Raw genomic sequence first — 7972 nt, forward strand, 5'->3', positions numbered from 1 at the left:
CTTAGAGAATATTTTCATCAATATATATATGACTTGCAATTTCATAAAATATTATCATATATGTTTATTGTAACATGTACTCATTTGGAATATTTTGGATGTTTTGAATTAAAATATATATATATATATATATATATATAACTTTATGATTTGGATTTAAGATATTTGTATAATTTTTAAATTTAACCATAACAATAACAATTATTTATCGTTCTATTATAATTAAAGTGCAAGTAATAGTTACGAGTACAAACGTTTAAGTATCTAAAAAACAGAGAAATGAATATTAAAACTGATACCCACAAGAATACGAAAACGAATACAAATATTTTTTTAAATCGTGAATAATACCCTCCTTAAATCCTATTAATTGTCATTTCTAATCCAAACCCAACTTATAATTAACCGGTTATAATAACTTTTTTAAGTTATTTAGGTAATAACTTTACAAAGTTTTTTTACTCACAATTTTTACAAAGTTAGGTAGATGGCCACTATGTATTTTTTTAACAAAACTTAAATAAACACAAAAATAGTATATAATTAAATACTTGAATATTAGTTTTATTCTTTAATACAAAAAAAAAGAATTTATTAATTTTTGAAGAACTAAAACAGTTGTTTTAGTAGTTTTATCTTTAAGTCGATTCTGTTTATATCTTTTGATTTTCTTTTAACAAAGTATTTTTTGTTTTGATAAAAATAAATCATTTGGTTGTAAAAAAGTAAAGAAATATATCAGTATTTCAAACCATACATTAACTTTTTATTGTATTCCCATATTTTAATCAAACACAACAACTTTTATTTATCTATCTATATCAATAAAGTAAACTGTACACTTAAACTTAAACTATTGCATTTATGTCAAATTATATTTCAATTAATCTCATTCAATAACAAGATAAATATTTCGGTTTATTAGAATTGTTTTCTCGTTGGTGAACAAGGGTTCGAGTAATGCTCAACTCGAGTGAGGAGGGACACGTTGCTTTGGTTGGATTTCTAGGTTAATGGTATTATTTTTAGCAAACAGAAATATGTGATTGTATGTTAGATAAACATCTGATAGTGATTGAGACATTTGTGTTAGATTAATTAATTAATTAATTAATTAATTATGAATTAAAAATAATTAATTATTATTAAATATACATTGTCGTATATTATTATCAAGTATTAATTGATGAATATTTGTTGTTTTACGTTTTGTGAATGAATTATAATGGATTGAAAAATCTATAAGTTCAATGTGAAATCTCCGTCCTCAGTCATTTATATATTTAATTGTTATTTGATTAGACGGTTAATTTAACAATCATCATCATTCTTATTATTATTCCGTAACATATAGTATAACTTGTATCTATATAGTATTATGGTATGAGGATGGGTGGGGAAGGTTGGTCTTAGGAGACATGAGTTATTTGGATGGAGGAATATCTATTGGCAGTGTTGTGATTTGGTGGGGGTAACATTGTTTTGCAAGATCTTGGAACCATAATCGAGGTGTTGATTATGTTGTTATGGAGGCTTACAAGGTTCTAGTGGTAGATGACAAAGAGAATATTTTTTCTATTTTGACAATTATTAATAAGTTTGTTCTTTTAAAGGTATCTATTTTTGTGTGACGACTTCTTAATAACAAATTATCAACTCGAGATAATTTCTTAAGACATGATATTTTCCATGACGATTTTACATTGTGTGTGGCTAGATTTGGGGCTAATGAAAGTGTCCATGATTTATTTTTTGAATGCTCATTTTTTGGATAGGTATGGTCACACGTTATATGATGACTTAGCTTTAGTTGTGTAATGTCACATGATAGTTTATCACATTTTATTTATAGGGTTAGGCATGAATTTGAGTGATTTGAAAGATAGAAAACAATATGATTTTCAATGAGAAAGAACGTGAGGTGAATATTATTGTTAAGAATAAGATTCTTATCATGATGTTGGCTTAAAAATAAAGTGAAAGGTTTTTATTGTATTTTGCACCAATAATGTCTTTAACTGCTTGGGTGTTTAGGTGTCATTATGTGTGGTCTAATTTGAGGTAATTTCGTTATTTTTTAGTACCGTGTTTTTGTGTCTGAGTTTTGTGTGTGTTGTAATTCGTTGTCTTTGAAGAATTTATTACTATTTTGTATTTTACTTACCTCACTAGAGTCATATATAAAATATACCTTTGGTTTTTTAAAAATAAAAACAAATTATATGTTATACCTATGGTAAAATATTGATAGTTAAATTTTAACGAATAAATAAAAAGTATAATATTATATTATATATAAGAATTTTAATTTGTAAATTTACAAAAACATATTTATCATCAAACTCTTAATGATTATTATAGAGAGGTAGTAATTAAATTTTAGTTGGCATTTTTAAAAATAAAAAATTAGAAAAAATAAATTTTAGTTCATATTCACATATAATCTACATGATGCAACGAGGATATACACATATTAATCTACATGATGCAACGAAGATATACGCATATTAATCTACATGATGCATGTCATTTGATTAGATTTATTTATATAACAAGAAAAGAAGGACAAATATCATGTCACTTTCTGATGTTAGACTCAAACACATATTTCGACAAAAATAACTCAACAACAACAATTCTATTCATAAAAATAATTTTACTCATAAAATACACCGATTATAAAACTTAAAATTACAATAACATACACCACAATATTTATATTAATTAAGATATTTATTAACATATGTCATGTCAGATCTAGTCGAAATTCATCACAACTGATTAGCATATATCAAGTCACAATTATCATATAAATTTATATAATTTAGTTTTCACAATTTTGTCACATTTAAAAAAAAAATCATTTTTTTTAATTTTCTTATAAAATCTATCTATCTTCGTATATTCAATTAAATTCATACCTAAAAGTTTACTTAAAATCATATGTGAAATCACAATATTATTTTTGAGACAACCAACTTATACTAGTCCACACAAAATTATATATGAGATTACAATAACATACACCATTTAATCATATGAAATTTTTTTGTCAATAATTTATATCGGTCTTTTACCCACTACAAATCGATTTGAAGTTAACACATTTTTTTTTTCGTAGTAATAATTAATATGAAATTGAATTTTGTTGTTCCTCTTTACTAAACTTAAATTCTATTATGCTTAATTTTCCTGTCACATGCTTTGAAAACAAATTAACAGTGTCAAGTGAACATAAAAGACCTGAAAATACATTTTCACAGTGGTATTAATAAGACATGCTAGTTATATACTATAATATATCTTCCAATACAAAACTATAAACATGGGTTGAAAGATATTAACTTTTTTGAGTGGATATTAGTTAGCTCGAACGATAAGTAAAGATATTTGTACTCTAAAAATATCTTGATATGTTTGGCAAAATTTATAATATACTAATTAAATTTTTTTTAATTCATTTTATATATATATATATATATCTCGCACGAATATGCAGATTGTGAGGCATAAATTTGTTCCACATCATTTAAGTGATAATATTATATTTGAAGTATGTAAGTAATTAATAGTACAATACACTACTTAACAGAGAACAAATAACAATTCAAAGTTATGTCACCAATTTAAATAAATTAAAACATAAATGTATCCTCTTCAATGATATACTATCATACCAACCTAATACTATCCCAACATGTATCAAATCAACTAAATATTATGGTAAAATTTAGATGGTCAATATAAAAACATCAGTCACCGCCACCCCCACCCAAACATTGATTTATTCAAACATCCAACCAATTAAACCAATTCTCCTTACCAACCCTTTTCTAATTGTATTAGTAAAAAAATTGATTTACACTACTAGAAAAATTGAATTTAGTATCGGCCAAAAGTTCACGCTAATAGACCAAAAGTCGACGCTAACGTTGATTTAGCGTTTGATTAGTGTTGGAATCGGACCTAAGCTAAAAAGGTCGAAGCTAATATTTAGCGTCGGTCAAACCTACTATAAGCTGACGCTACTAGCAAAATAGAACATCTGACGCTAGTTTATATCCGTTGACACGTCATTTAAAAAAAATTATATTGCGTCAAACGAGCCGTCGTTAAAGTCAACAAGTTGTAGTCAACAAATTAGTTAGCGTCGACTACACTGGCGTTACAATCAACTAATAAAGTGAACAATTAAATAAAAGTCAACTTTATTAATAATATAATGTCCGACGCTAATTGTAAATTAATTTAATTTTTTTCTCTTTTTTGCACCTACTCAATTATATTTTTACGTCTTATAAAATAATTGATACTTAAGAAACATTAAAAGTCATTGCATTGACAACATAACAAACGCACCATAAAATATAATTTGTTCTAAAACTACAAAGGATTCGAAGGAGGATGACTTGCACTATACGATCCACCAGCTGATTGACGGCGCAAAACGTCAATTTTATCTACAAAAAATTGCTTTAATGCATCAAAATCATTCTCTAACTTCTTTGAATGTTCCATAGCCTCTTCGACGACCTTGGTAGCCACTTGGACTTGGGCATCCTATGCAGTTTGTTCAACTCTAATTCTAGTTGTCATCTCCGCTTCAAAAGACATCTCAATCATAGAATTAGAAGGATTATGAGATTGTTGTGTAAACGATATACACTCATGTTGGAGGTTAATAGACAAGTCTCATGTACCATAAACTCGACCACGAGTGCGACCCTCTGCAGATTGTTTCCATAACTTAAGTATTGTCGCTCAATCTACCTCTTTAGCACCATCTCCACTTGTTTTGTCAAGTTGTGTTTGTACTTCCTCCAAAAAAAAATTTAAAATGTTCCTTGATCAAAGGAAAAAAATTAATAAGGTAATATATGTTCCAATTTCTAAAATAAATTAAACAAATAGGTCAAGATATAGATAACATACTAACATACACCAATACATGTATAATAAAGGGATTGCTCTTCTAGGACTCTTGGTGTAAATGAGATCATATTCTTTTTTGGTTTATTTGTAATATAAAAAATTTGCATATAGAATTTACATAAATAAAGAACATATATAGGTAGAATCTACGCGACTATCAACCAAAACGCCATTTTTTTCTCTTGTGGATTGTCAAAAATAACTCATCAGAAAATAAATCTCTTTGAAGGTTATTGCTCTACAAATAAAATTAAGATTATTGAACCACAAATAAAATCAATATTATTGGATCACAACTCACAAATAGATATCGTAACATTAAATTGTATTAATTTTGGATAAATGTGAATTTAGTACATATGAGCTCAAGTGCAACATCAATATGAGCCTTACGGCTTGAGGTGTGGACAGCTCCGCCTCTTGCCGAAGCTCGATTGGTCTTATTTTGGTTGAAGATGTTCTTGAATGATATACCTTTCCAATATGTTTGAAGACCAGTCCAAGTTTCCTCACCTATCCAACTAGGTCGAGTCCCTTTCTTCCTCACCTTTGTAAGCATATCTGATAGTCTTTTAGCGGTCTTTTGTTTAAATACGTGTTTCACAATATCATTATCACAAGGATCCCACGACACCTTCTCTTGGGAATAACAAAAAGTATATATATACTAACTAATATCAACAAAACAGATAACACAATCCTCCCTATATATGCTAGAAAGATGAATTGAACATATAATTATATTCAAAGGCTTACCTCAAATTTTTTAAACCAATATTGCCTAAACATGCCAGTGGTTGCACTCCAATCATAGATAGGTTACTCTTTTTGTATGGTATACCTAATGACATCTGCAAGTGCGTTGCTAGCATTGAGTCTGCATTAATGTATTGAAGAAACAAAATATTAAGTAAATAAAATGTATCTACACTTATGCTTCTAGTATAATTCATGACCTTTTGGTGATTGATGTTGGAACAAATAAGTGAGTGTTATGGATGGGCAATGTTATAAAGAATATATGTTGACGAATAAATAAAAACATTATATAAATAGTAAGTGCCAAAGACATTTGTATCACATTTTTCAAATTTTAATCCAAGAAAATAGTATTTAAAAAAGGAAAGGAAATAATGTATGGAATAAAAAGGTTGATTACGGTTTTAAAAAAAAAATAATTTTTAAAGTATTTTATCATTTCATACAACTTTTATAAAAGAAAATTGTAAAAATAAATTTAAATGAAAATTGATTTACATAATTTATCATAAAAAATCATTTCAACAATTTTATCTTTTAACTACTATAAATTTTTTAGATGATAAAATTTAAAAAAAATACTTAAAATAAAAAGTTATTTTAAATAGTTTCTCATAAAAATTATTTTTGAAAGATATACTTTTTGTAAAATACGATTTTTTTATTATGTAAAAATCTTTGACAATGAACATTTAAGTTATTAAATGTCAAAGTTATATTTTTATCTATAAAAGAAGAATCTTAATAAATAGTTTTTACTTTTTTTGAATTATTTTGTATGAAAATGATTTTTAGAAATATAAAACTAAAGTCTTTTTTTAATCTATAACAAGTAGAGCCAAAAGACAACCATTGTTTAAAAAAAATGAAAAATTGGAACATTTTTTAGAATGGAATAAATGAAAGCTTGAATAAAAATCTATGAAAAAATGACTATTATTTCTTTAAAAACTGACGAGTAAAAAAATCTTATAAAATGGAAGCTTGAAAGTTAGAGGTTTTGTAAAGATTGACGCTTCGATAAAATGTAACCTTTGATGGAAGGACCAAAATAAAAATGGAAGCTTTGAAAGAAACTTTCATACCCATTTTTTTCTTGAAGAAAATCTCAATTTTGGTTAAAAATTCAACTCTACAAACATGCGTCCATGTAAATAAAAAATAAAAGAAAACAGAATATGAAATATTTGAAAACTTGAATATCTGTGTTTGTTTTTTCTTTGCAAAAAGTGGAAGATCAGGAAAAAAAAGTGTTATCTAGATGAAATTAGAACTGTCAAAATGGGTAATTCGAATGGGTCAGTCCCACCATTTCGTTAAAACACAGTTTGAGTCTAATAATTTTAGTCTGAATTTTTTTAGAGTTTTTTAGCCCAGTCCCAATAAATCTGTTACTCATTCGAGTTTACCTGTATGGATATCGAGTAACCTGCTACCCACATAACTAATTTAAAAAATAAATAAAAACAGTAAAATTGGTCCACATAAAAAAATATCCAAAAGATATCCAACTCACTTAGTTGATTATATATATAATTTTTTATGATAGAATATCATCTTTAGTTGATTATATATTTTTAACAACCAGTTTCTTAATTTTTAAGTGGACAATCATCAACACTTTGAAAAATGTTAATATTACTCAATGAGTTTAAAAACACTTATTTTAGAGTCACATTAAAACTATTTAGCACTCTATTTGAATTTAATTTGAATTTAGGTTATGTTAGACAAATCAAAATTCATTTGTGTTATGCTAGATATATAATATATCTAACTTTTGCACAATTTGAACTTATTTTAATTGGTGTGTTGTTTGGATAATATGTTGTATTGAAAGTTTTGAATTGAGTTAATGTTACTTGGAAAATCTAAACTTAATTTGTCGATAAAGAGTATACCATAATTTTTTTTTAAATGGAGATTCAAATTGATTCATATTTAATGCATAAGTAGTATGCCATAAATTTTTTTAAATTGGTATCAAAGAAAACTTTAAAGTTAAAAGAGTCGCAAAAAAATAGAAAATAAAATGAGTCAAAAAACGTATTATAAAAAATATGTGGGTTACCCGCTCAACTCACAACCTGTTTAGTCCCGAGCTCGGATAGTATTTTATCGGTCCATATTAAAACAGGATTTTCTTACCTAATTCAAATAAACCTGAAATCCGTTAGGACCGACCTTATATGAGTCGAGTAGTCTATTTTGACCCCAAATTGTGAATTTATGCTCCAATATTTTGAAAGAGGGAAATATAGAGTAGTAGAGTGGGGGAAGG

The sequence above is a fragment of the Cicer arietinum genome, chromosome 6 (genome assembly GCF_000331145.2).
Source record: "Cicer arietinum cultivar CDC Frontier isolate Library 1 chromosome 6, Cicar.CDCFrontier_v2.0, whole genome shotgun sequence".
Taxonomy (NCBI): domain Eukaryota; kingdom Viridiplantae; phylum Streptophyta; class Magnoliopsida; order Fabales; family Fabaceae; genus Cicer; species Cicer arietinum.